Source organism: Rhinatrema bivittatum, chromosome 3, assembly GCF_901001135.1.
Source record: "Rhinatrema bivittatum chromosome 3, aRhiBiv1.1, whole genome shotgun sequence".
NCBI lineage: Eukaryota > Metazoa > Chordata > Amphibia > Gymnophiona > Rhinatrematidae > Rhinatrema > Rhinatrema bivittatum.
The window spans coordinates 286496982-286509902 of NC_042617.1; the positions used below are offsets into that span (position 1 = coordinate 286496982).

At 50.0% G+C, this 12921-nt stretch overlaps 1 protein-coding gene across 1 annotated transcript in view; it reads right to left on the bottom strand.

The window, feature by feature from the left end:
* Nucleotides 1-11083, bottom strand: part of LOC115087546 (4-O-methyl-glucuronoyl methylesterase 1-like) — a 114858-nt gene extending 103775 nt beyond the window's left edge. Inside the window, exon 1 of the mRNA XM_029594899.1 lies at nucleotides 11040-11083. The gene's annotated coding sequence lies outside the window, so the exon portion shown is untranslated. The remainder of the gene's footprint in view (nucleotides 1-11039) is intronic.
* Nucleotides 11084-12921: the final 1838 nt, after the last annotated feature.

A 12921-nucleotide genomic window follows, 5' to 3' on the forward strand; every position in this document is an offset into this window, starting at 1 on the left:
GAACTTTTCTTTACCTGATTCAACTTCGATCTACGTTATCAACCCTGCAGAAAATAATTTGCGGACCGATGCATTTTCTCATTTTTTTTAATCTGAAGACTCTCCGGAAGAGCCCCAGCATATTATTGACCTGGCTTGAATCTATCTGTCTGCTGCCATGACCGTGCCTTCGGGGAAGATGGTGATTCCCCCCCCCCCCCCCCCCAGACTGCATGAGAAGGTACTGAAATGGGCACACGACATCCAAATCGCAAGACATCTGGGGCATGCACGGACGTTGTCCTTACTTCAGTGCTACTACTGGGGCCAACCATGTCCCTGGATACCCAAGCTTATGTGGACTCCTATCCACATGTGCACAGCAGAAACCACCCATGGGACAATCCTGGGGGCTGTTACAGCCATTGCTGGCCCACAGAGAACCCTGGACCCACCTGTCCACTGACTTTGTGGTGGACCTTCCCACATCTAATGGTAATACTGTCATCTGGGTGGTAATGGACAGGTTCTCCAAGATGGCTCACTTTATTCTGCTGCCGAGCTTGCCCTCTGCACCTTAACTGTTATGTCTGTTTTTCCTGCACGTATTCCACCTCCATGGATTACCTGAACATATTACCTCTGACAGAGGACCTCAGTTTGTTGCCTCCTACTGGTGTTCCCTTTGCAAGAAATTTGGTATATTCCTAGGATTGACTACTGCCTACCACCTCAGGCCAATGGTCAAGCCAAACCTATGAATCATTGCCTCATATCCCAATGACCAACAGGATAATTGGGCTCAGTTGCTTCCGTGGGCAGAGTTTTCTCATAACTCACATGTCTCTACTTCCACAGGAGCATCTCCTTTTTCTGTAGTAAACAGGAGACAACCGCGGCTACCAATATCTCTTGCAGTCTCTTCTCCAGCGGCCCAAGCAACTGCGGATGCTCTTCACGCCCTGTGGACCCACATGAATCAAAGACTTCAGGAAGTGGCTGCCTGTGCTAAAAGATCAATGGATGCTCATCGAAGGCCAGCCCCAGAGTTTCAACTAGGCGACAAAGTATTGCTGAGCACTCGCCACCTCCGTTTACAGCTCCCATCCCAATGCTTTGCCCCCCGATATATTGGTCCATTTCCAGTCAAACGACACATCGGCCCGGTGACCTGTCAGCTCCATCTTCCATCTACGCTGGGAGTCCACAACTAAGTCCATGTATCCCTGCTCAAATCACTGTTTTTTTTTCAAAACCTTCTCACAGAATTCCTGAGCCTTTGTGCCTCGTCTCGGAAACTGACACCCTTTATCGGGTGCAGGAAGCTCTGGATCTCCAAAAAAGAGGTCGCCGTTGGGAATATCTTATCTCCTGGGAAGTATGGCCCCGAAGAAACTCCTGGGAACCTGCTACTAATATCCTTGATAAAGGTCTACTTAAGCAATTCCATGCAACTCATCTTAGTAAGCCCAGACCTCCAGGAGGTGGGCGTAAGGGAACTACTGTTGTGCTCCGGAGCTGGCCCGACCTTCTTAGCGGTGGTGGGCAGCTGTCTCCATGCCCGTGCTCCTTCCGTGCTCCTGGGACCCTCCTGCTCCATGACAAGTTCCTCCAGGGCTGACCAGGCCTCCCTGCTTGCCACGTGGGGAGACGCCGCCACCTCATCTTCTTTGGCCTGTTGGCCTTAGGCCTGCGTGTCTCTCTGGGATTTCAAGGGGCTGAGGCGGGAAAGCCTCCCATGGCCCCAGGTGATGATGTCAACCAGCTCCACTATTTAAGGCAGGCTCCCAAGGGCTCAACCTGTGGGAAATGAGGGCTGGTATTGGTGAAGCTCCAATTGGCCTCTGCTTCCCACTTGGCCTCGCCTCCCGACGGTGGGGCCAACATCACCTTGGCCCAAGGGTCTACTTCCGCAACAGAATTTCTACTAAGACCGTGTTGTTTCGTAGATGATATTGTTACTTTTGACTAATACAAACCCATCTTTACCACTTGCCTCGAAGTTTTTCAATCTTATGGCTCTTTTTCTGACATTAATTTAAATTTAGAGAAGGCCTGGGAGTGGTAGGCAGGCCATCAGCAGCTGGGGTAGACTGGCAGCCTCTGCCAGCTGCCGACAGCCTGCCTACCGCTCCCAGACCTCCCAGGGTGGCATGGACGCCGCCAACCGCCATCTTGCCGTCAGAATCCCTTAGGCACGAGCTCGAGCCAGTCTTAAGCACGTCATGGCTGGAACCGCGGGGGTGTCCCCTCCGGATGACGTCATCTCTCCAGGATATTTAAACCAGCTGGCCCTGCTTACCGACGACTTGGCAAAGAGACCCATCCTTGCTAATTCCGCCTCTCTCTCAGAGGACCTTGAATTCCAGTTCCTGATTCCTGGCGTAAGACTTCTCGGGTACTCGCTTCTCGGGGGTCCTCCTCTCCTCTTTGGCTATCCGCTCCTCGGAGGGTCTGACGCCTGGAACTTCTTCCTACCTGTTCCTCGGGGCTTCCCTGGAACCATCGCTGTTCTCTTTGTGAGTATCCTGCTCTGCGGACCGCTATCATCTCTACCGAGGACCTTCACCATTGTACCCCATGCTGCGGGCCATTACCATCTCTATTAAGGACCTCTTCGGCGAACCCCGCTCTGTGGATCGCTATCATTTATACAGAGGACCCTCTCCAGTATACTCCACTCTGCAGACCTTTACCATCTCTACTAAGGACCTCATCGGCGTACCCTGGTCTGCGGACCATTACCAACTCTACGGAGGAATCCCCTCTGGGTATCCCCCATTCCACCAGCCCTGTGTCTTTGGGTGTGTGAGTCCTCCTCTCTGGCACCCTCCGCTCCATGGATAGTGCCACTCTATCTCTTTAATAAAGACTCTAGACTGTTATTGTGTCTGACGTCAGCTGGGACTTCACCTCCCAACGGTGATGCTCACAGGGCTCCACCCTGTGGGTGGTACTATCTCTCACCTCAGCCCAGGTCCCACATACTAACGAATCCTAACAGATTGCCAATTCCATGGACACGGCACAGTTCTCAGCAATTCAGGCCATCCTTGGCCTGGCCCAGTGCCATCAATCAACTGAATTACTGGCTGGACTCCGTTCCGACGCCTGCCAAGCCTAACTCCAGTTACGCATGCACCACCCTTCCGGCCTCCAGTGCCCTTGCTGGCACCTCCTCGTTTTGCAGGTGACCCCTTGTTATGTAGGGGCTTTTTGAAACAGTGCAACATGCACTTTGCCTTATAACCTGCATATTTTCCTGATGTAGTTCGTATCTCTTCTGGATGGGAAAGGCTTGGCCTGGGCATCGCCTCTTTGGGAACATACAGATCCAATCCTTAACGACTTTCGGGCTTCCTCACCCCTTTTTCGCATGGTGTTCGACGAACCAGGTCAAAAGGCCATCTCTGGATCTACGCTCCTACACCTGCAGCAAGGTTCCAGATCACTGATTGATTACATCATCAAGTTCAGGACTCCCTCGTCTGAATTGCACTGGGACTTGGGCTGCCTGCGTGCCATATTCCTCGAGAGCCTGAGTCCACTTAGCAAGGATGAATTGGCAGCACGAGAACTCCCTGAGGTCTTGGACTCCATTATAGAACTCGCTGGTCGCATAGACTGTCGTCTATGTGAGCATTCCCAAGAGGTCAGAGGAACCAAGAGAATGGCTTCTAGTGCTTCAATCATTTGCCCAACTTCATCTACTCAGGTCGTCACTACTCCTAACACAGAGGATGAGGAACTGATGCAAATGGGTCGTAGTCACCTATCCTCAAAGGAGAAACATCGTCGCCAGAAGGCCGGCCTTTGCATGTATTGTGGCCAATCGGGTCATGTGGGACCCTCCTGCCCACTCCATCTGGGAAACTCCCAGGCCTAGGATCTGCCGGAGGACTACTCCTAGGCCTGACCGCACCCTCTCCTCCATTAACCCTGCTTGTTACCATTAATTTGGACGCCCAGGAGTTTCACACCCTGGCATTAGTGGACTCCAGAGCCGGTGGAAACTTTATCCTCCGGCAACTCGTAAAACATCTGCGGATTCCCACCGTCCGTATGCCAACGCCATTGTTACTCTCTTCTATCCATGGCGAACCATTACATGGCAAAGTTGCCTTCTCCACGATCCCTATTCGACTTCGCACGGGCTCTCTGCATACAGAGACTATTTCCTTTTTGATTTTGGACAAGGCTATACATCCAGTGGTCCTAGGATTGCCATGGCTGAAAATACACACTCCACAATATGATTGGGAGTACTCTCCAACTGTCTCACTGGGGCGACTACTGCCGTAAAAAATGTTTGGAGAACATGTCCCTGATGCCCTGCCTAGCCACACTACCATCCATCCTGGGTCTTCTGCCAAAGTATTCCTCCTTCCAGGATGTGTTCTCAAAGAAAGCTGCAGATGCCTTACCTTCGCATCGCTCTTTTGATTGCGCTATACATTTGCTGCCCAACACTGAGCCTCCCAGAGGAAGAGTCTACCCACTTTCTCTGTCTGAGATAAAAGCCATGTCCGAATATATACAGGAAAATCTGGCTAAAGGCTTCATTCGGCCCTCCAAGTCTCCTGCTGGAGCAGTGTTCTTTTTTGTGGGGAAAAAGACGGCGCTCTCCTGGCCGTGCATAGATTACAGCAGCTTAAATGAAATTACACAGAAGGATCACTACCCTCTGCCATTAATTTAATTGTTGTTAATATTGTATTTATTTACTTTCAAGTTATGGTTTTATCAATCTGCTATACTCACACTCAATATTTAACTCGTTTTTGTATAGAGTACGGAAACTCAATGTTTAACTCGTTATTTGCAATGTTTAACTCGTTAATTGTATAGAGTATGGAAACTCTCTGTTCACTGTTCCATTCACTGTTCCGTGTAAAAAGCCCCAGTCTGGCTTCTAAGACCAGGGCAACTTATCGTTCTCTGTAAACCAGATTGATTTGTTTCTAATACAGGAATTTTGGTATATAAAAATTAAAAATAAATAAATAAATAATCTCTGAACTGTTTGACAGGCTCAGGGGGCCAAGATATTTACCAAATTGGACTTCAGAGGAGCTTACAACTTGATCAGGATACGTCAGGGCGATGAATAAAAAACTGCATTTAACACCCGCAATGGCCATTTTGAATATCTGGTCATGCCATTTGGCCTCTGCAACCCTCCAGCTGTATTCCAGAATATGATGAACGAAATCTTTAGAGACATGCTCTACACTTGTGTCATTGTCTATTTGGACAACATTCTGGTATTTTCGCAAGACCTCCAGAGCCATCACCGGGACGTCACCAATGTTCTGCAATGCTTAAGGGATAACCAGCTGTACACCAAACTGGAAAAATGCTCTTTCCACAAGGAGTACATCCCTTTTCTGGGCTATGTGGTCTCTAGCTAGGGATTTCAGATGGATCCACAGAAGACTAAGAGCATCAGGGACTGACCCCAACCAATGGGCCTTAAGGCACTCCAAAGATTTCTAGGCTTTACTAACTACTACAGGTCGTTCATCAATCACTATTTGACACTAACCGCCCCACTCACAGCTATGACACGTAAGGGAGCCAATCCATCCCAGTGGTCATCCGAAGCCATGTCCACCTTCCAGGAACTTAAGAAGCATTCCTGCAGGAACCATGCCTGCGTCATCCTGACCCTGACAAGCTTTCATCGTTGAAGTAGACGCTTCAGATTTCGGTGTTGGTGCAGTACTCAGCCAGCATTCCACTAACTACACCTTGCACCCATGCTCGTTCTTCTCCCGATGATTCTCTCTGGCTGAGCGTAATTACGGAATTGGGGACAAAGAATTAATGGCGATCAAATTAGCCTTCGAAGAGTGGCGGCCCTGGCTCGAGGGAGCACAACACCAAATAACAGTGTACACTGATCACAAGAACCGTCGAGTACCTACACCACGCTCAATGCCTTAACCATAGGCAAACCCGCTGGTCTCTTTTTTTTATTTTTTTTTTTACTCAATTTAATTTCTTACTTTGATATCGACCAGCTAACAAGAACGTCCGAGCAGATGCCCTCTCTTGTTCATTAACCACTGATGTCCCAGATGTCCCTAGGCACATCATCAACCCAACTAAAGTACTTTTCTCCGCCATGCACACAATGCCATCCGGGAAGACGGTGGTTCCCTGACCTCTTCGTAGGAAGATCCTCCGCTGGGTGCATGATTCCTTACTCGCTGGTCATCCCGGAAAAGTGAGAACGCTCGCGACACTCCAGAGGTTCAATTGGTGGCCAACCATGAAGAAGGACGCTCAAGCACATGTGGAATCATGTCCCACTTGCGCCCGTCAAAAGCCGCCGGCGGGTCGTCCCTGTGGCCTCCTACAACCTCAACCTGCATCTAATGAGCCAGTGGACACACATATCCACATTTTATTGTGGACCTGCCTCCTTCCAGTGGCAATAACACCATTTGGGTCGAAGATGGCTCTCTTCGTGGTGCTGCCCGGTCTTCCTTCAGCACCGGAGCTAGCTAAACTATTTATCAGTCACATCTTCCGTCTTCATGGACTCCCGAGACATATCCTCTCAGATAGGGTCAGTCCAATTCATGGCTAAATTTTGGAGATCGTTTTGTAAAAGATTTGACATCGCCCTGGATCTTACCCTGGCCTATCAACCACAGGCCAATGGCAGTTTCTTCAGGCATACGTGAACTCCCAGCAGAACGACTGGTCCAACTTATTGCCATTGGACGAGTTCGCCTTGAACTCCCATCAGTCTGCATCTATTGGATCTTCTCCCTTCCAAGTAGTGTACAGACGTCAGCCTCTGCCTCCTCTTCCGATACCTCTGTCTGTTCGTTCTCCGGCAGTGCAAGCCTCTGCTCAAGAACTGCATCAACTATGGGAGCATTCCAAACAGCTTCTGCAACAAGCAGCCCTTAAATCAAAGTTCTATGATGCCCATCATCGGGCAGCCCCTCAGTTGAACCCAGGAGACAAGATGTGGCTCAGCACCCGCTTTATTCACTTAAAGTTGCCTTCTGCCCGTTTTGCTCCCAGATAAATAGGACCCTTTCCAGTACTTTGCCGGCTGGGTCCGGTCACTTACAGCCTTCGTCTATCAACTTCACTCACAATCCATAATACCTTCCACATCTCACTGTTAAAACCGCTCATCCTGTCAGAATTCTCCAAGAAACCTCCTGAGCCCCAACCTCTAGCTTTGGAAGAAGATATCACATACTAGGTTGAGGACATCTTGGACGTAAGGAAGCGCGGGAAGCATTGTGAATATCTGATTTTATGGGAAGGCTTTGGTCCCAAAGAGAACAGCTGGGAGCCTGTTAACATCCTTGACAAAGAGTTGATCAAACAGTTCTATACTTTGCACCCATGAAAGCCAAAACCCCCGGGGAGGGGCCCTATGGAGGGGGGTATTGTTACGCCCGTCAGTTGCACACGGCTACGACCACTGTTGCTCACCTCTTTCTTCACTTCCCTGACTCCATGGGAGTCAGGGAAGTGAAGCTGCCAGCAGGCCGTGGGCAGCTGGCAGCCTCTGCCAGCTGCCCACGGCCTGCCTACCGCTCCGAGGCTTCTCAGGCTGGCACGGACGCTGCCGATCGCCATCTTGCCATTGGAATCCCTTAGGCGCATGTGGGCCAATCTTAAGCACATCATGGCAGGAACCTTGGGGGCGTCCCCTCCGGATGACGTCATCCCTCCAGGATAGTTTAAACCAGCTGGCCCTGCTTACCGATGACTTGGCAAAGAGACCCATCCTTGCTAATTTTGCCTCGCTCTGAGAGGACCCTGAGTTCCAGTTCTTGCTTCCTGGAGTAAGAAGTCTCAGGTACCCGCTCCTTGGGGGCCCTCCTTTTGTCTTTGGCTATCCAATCCTCAGAGGGCTTGACTGCTTGGAACTTCTTCCTACCCTGTTCCTGTTACGGTCCCAGGGCATGGCCTGGAACCTGCACTTACCAGCTGGCCCGGTCGGGCCGCAGGAACGCTTTCGCTTCGGCCTCCTAGGCCCAAGGAGCGGCTCTCCGCGGCGTTCTCCCTGCGAGGGAGATGCCGACGCCGATATGCGGCTGGCCCTGCCCCCTAGGCATGCGCACTGGGGCTGCGGATTTAAAGGGGCCAGCGCGGGAATCATGGACAGCTCCTCTGCTGACGTCAGATGCTACCAGGGCCATTTAAACCCGGCAGCAGCAGTAACACCTCGCCTTGCAACGAGGTTCCTCAGTTACCTGAGTCTCAAGTTGCTGCTGTGATCCCTGGATTGCTTCTGTCTTCTGGATTCCAACCCGGCTTACTTCCTGACTTGTCTTCTGCTTCCACCCTCTGGTTTTGGTATCAACTTCTGGCTTCCGACCCGGCTTGTCCCTCGACTCCGACTCCAGCTTCTGTTCATGGATTGGTATCGTCTTCTGACCTCTGGCTTCCGACCCGGCTCTTTCCCACGACGCCTGTCTTCTGCCTTCACCCTTGGCTTCTGACCCGGTTTCACTCTTGGACTCTGACTTCGACTTCTCCTTCATCTCAGGTATCCTGTACTTGCTGGCACAGAGGATTCTCCTAAGTCCCAGTGGCTCAGGCTCTTATGGGCTCCTCCCGGGGGAGCCACGGGCTTCCGAGGGTGAAGACTCTTCAATTACCTGGGTCCAGCCTTCTTCCAGCTCTTTGACTGCTGCCTGGATCCTTGGCCGCATAGGGTCCCACCTAAGTCCAAGAGGTCCGGTTCCTACGGGCATCTCCTGGGGGCATCACGGACTTCCAGTGGTGAAGCCTCTTTCGAGTCTCTCTGTGCCGCCTCCCGGCTCTGACCTTCACTGTGGGCCACCACAGCATACCATCCTCTATCTCAGCCGGTCCAAGGGTCCACAACCATAACAGTTTGCAAGGCCATGGACCCGGCGGATCTTGCAGGCTTGAAAGCCATTCCAGGTATTGCCCAGAAGCTGCAACAGCAGCAAACTTGCCTTCAGACCCTGATGGCGACAGTACAGGGACTAGCCCACCGCATCGGCGGAGCCGCGACTGTCAGTTCCCCGGTACCCGGTGCTGGAACTAATTCCGGGCCTACCGTACCCATACAGATGCCAGTACCTTCGCGGTTTTCGGGAGATGCAAAGCTTTGCCGAGGGTTCCTGAACCAGTGTTATATTTGATTTAATCTTCTTCCGCTTCAGTTTCCGACAGACCGGGTCAAGTCAAGTTTTATCATCTCTTTGTTAGACGGGAGACCCCTGGCGTGGACCTCCAACCTCTGGGAGCACCAGGATTCCCGCTTGGACAACTTGGTGCAATTCGTCACTGCCTTCAGACGAGTCTTCGATGAGTCCTCCCGCAAGCCCACTGCCGCATCAGAACTACTCCAGTTGCGTCAGGGTAACCGCCCTTTGGCAGAACATGCCGTGGACTTCCAGACTCTTGCCACCGAGTTGAACTGGGGAAGTGACAGCTTGCACGTATCTTTTTGGAGAGTCTTTCCCCAAGACTCCAGGATGAATTGGCGGCCAGAGATCTCCTTGACGACTTGAATGAGCTCATTGATCTTGCGGGCCGTGTGGACTGCCGGATCCAGCATCTGTTCCGAGAGAGGAGGCCTGCTCCCAGACCTGGGAGTGCCGGAGTCACTTCTTCTCGAAGCGGGCACTCTCTTGCTCCACCAGGGTCTTCAGATCCCAAACCCATGCAGGTGGGCCGGGTGCCTATCTCTCAGGAACCCCCCACTCCATGGGTAGTGCCATTCTATCTCTTTAATAAAGACTCTAGACTGTTACTGTGTCTGACGTCAGCTGGGACCTTGCCTCCTGACGGTGAGGCTCACGGGGCTCCTCCCTGTGTTGATTACCATCTCTCACCGCGGCTCCTGGGCCCACATACTAACTAATCCTAACAGCCACAGGGATCTTCCACATTATGAATGAAGAATGCATCTGTACTGAAGAGGCTGTGTCCTACCTCAGCTTCGAGGATTGGCTCTCTCTGACAGAGTCCTGCACCAAAAGCATTGACCTTATCCGTGTCCAAGAAGGACAGTCCTAAAGGGGAGGGGGGGGGGGGGGTCCTTGTGTCACTTAGGTACTTTTCTCAACACATCTTCTATTGCTTCTGCACCACACTCAAGCCGTGACTTGAGGTGGATCCAGAAGCCAGCAGCATTAGGGGGAAGAGGGGGCTCGGAACATTTCTGGACTTGAAGAAGCAGAGGGAGAAAATGCCCCACCTTGACTTCTTGCAGTGGTGACCTGATGATACTTTGCTTTCTGAAGAAGAATGGTTCTAATGCTTGGCCTCATGCTGAAGCTTGGGGCTCTTACCTGCTGGCAACATCGTTAGGGTCTCCATTTTCCAGGCATGGTACTGCTATGCCTCAGGGGACATACAACCACAATTGTGGCTATTGGAGGCGTCAGAGTCCAGGCTAGGCATAGATAGCAGACCATGTGTGTATCTGTGATGGATATCCGGCATCCACAGATGTAGACCTTAAACTCAGTTATTGCAGATTTCTTGACTTTGGACTTCGGCATCAATATTATCTTATTTTTCAGAATTTTAGGGTTCTGTTTGAGGGGCTGTGAGGCAGTGGCAAAAAAGTTTGAAATAAGCAACAAAGCAGAAAAAGAAGGCAAAGGAGAAGAAATTGGAAAAATTTTAAGAGACTGAAAAGGTTTGTGCTATAGCTCAGTCGAAGAAAGATTGAGGGTCTCGTGAAGCAGCAAGTGCATGAGGGAACTCCTGCACAATGCTCAGTAAAACCTTTACTGAGCTCTTAGAACTGAGTCTGTGGCATTGGATGATGTTACCCCACATGTTACAGCTAATTCAAGCCTACCTGTAGATAGAGACTTGGGAATCCTTGGTGGGGAAGGCACAGGAATTTGTTTTTTCCTCTTTGCCATTCTCCAAGAGATTAGATAGGAAATATGCAAAAGTAAATAGAAAACATCCTGTCAAAGAAGAAAGAAGATGAAACACATATACCTATTGCTATTTCAGAGCTATCTTGGAATACAGAGGGCTTAATGAAACTTAAATTAAATACATACATACATACATTTTCTACTTACATTTATAGCGGTCCTAAGATAACAAACTTCACTTTGTAATGCTTGCATCTGTTTAGTAAGAAAAAAATAATAGTTAGATTTTATCCGTGGTGAGGGCAATTTCAAAAGCAATTTCCACATTTTACAAAACGCTTTACCTGTGGAGACTGGCTGGCTGAAAACTGCCCTGCCTGTATGTGGGTAACAGTGTGCACATAGTTTCACAACACACGCACTTTCCACCAGCAGAGTGCAGGAGGACTTCCCAGGGCAGGGGAGATAAGCAACATGCACACTTTTTCTGTTATCCAAAGTACGTATGTTGTTTTTAGCTGGGAAAATGTTCCTGTGGAAAAGGAGGTACAAGTGTCCGACGGAACTCTTTCCTTAGGCAATTTTCAAGTGAAAGGTGCATGTGTATGTAATGGGGGTAATTTTCATTTTGTATGTATTTTATGTGTACTAAAAGGAGGCAATTCTGGAGGCATGCTATTCTATTTTTGAAAGTATGTGTAAATGTGTGTATGGTCATTTTTGCTTGCTCTCTTGCAAGTGTAAAGGTGTGCACTTGAGCTGAGGAACATGTGGTCCTGCTAATGTTTACAGTGAACTTAGGCTTGTAAATCTTTGAAAATTAGGGCTGTTAGCAGCCAAAGTCCAGGCCACGGCATCTGAAACTCCATATAGGAAATGGATAAGGTGATTGTCACATTCCTCCACGTTTCCTACTGCCTTGCAGAAGTTTGCCAGTTTTGGATCTGATGATTCCATCAAGGGTTTTAGTTTCTGAATACACTTATATAGATACTAGGGTTGTAAATCCATTTAAAATGAATGCGCAAAATACTATAGTATGAATGAGGCCATTTCAGTTCATTGGATGGCATGAAAAAAAATGTCCTTGCATAAAATACCCAAAACGTTTTGGGTATTTTTGGGACACCTTGTGGCCCAGGCCTATCCAGCTGGGCTTAGCTGGGCCCAGCTGGGGCCTCCACAGTTGGAGGGCAACACCTAAAAAAATTGGATGGGGCTGTGGACATTCCCAGCCCCCAACTACTCCCTTCTGTGGGTCCAGAACATTAAAAGGGCAGGAGCAACGCCCACTTGCTCCTTTTCCTGATGTTCAAAGATTTAAAAATGATGTTGGCACCAAAGTAAAGGCCACTTTGATGTCGCTTTGAACAAAAATTGATATCAAAGTAGTTTGAGGGGGGTGGAGGCTTTGCCCGGCAGTGCCCTTTTTCAGCTGCTTGGGTGGGGGAGGGGGGTCTAGACTGCTATGCCCATGAGATTATTTTTTTTGGTCTGCATGGCACTTAACTCGCTATATTCTTTAGCCTAGTGATTCTTAATCAGTGTGCTGCAACACACCAGTTAGTCGTCATGAGCTCACAGGTATCTCACGCACTTCCCAGTCCCAGCTGCTCTTTCCCCTCCCCCCCCCTCTTCTACCTCAGCAAAAGGCAGTTTTTCACTGCTGTTGTTGCTGCCTGGGTTATAGCACATTCTGGAATGGCAGCAGTGTTAGTAGAGGCTGCAGCATGGCCTAATCCTCTTCCAATCAGCCAGCGATCAACATTAGCCCCCACAGCCGATAGGGACTCTTATTTTCCTGGGCCACAGGGGCTGTAGAAGGAGGCTGCTGCAGCTGACACTTGTGCTCTGGGGGTAGCGAGGAGGGGTGCCTGAGTGAGAGAGAGAGAGCACGTGTGTGTGAGAGAGAGATTAGTCAGGGAGGTAACTGTTGTGCATGAGAGATTGTTCAGGAAAATGACTGGAGTGTGACAGAGAAAGACTGGTCAGGGAGATGACTGTTGTGGGTGTGCAAGATAAATTGGTCAGGGAGGTGATGTGTGTGAGAGAGACTCCAGTCTGGAATCCATGGTGCTGCATTGGAGGA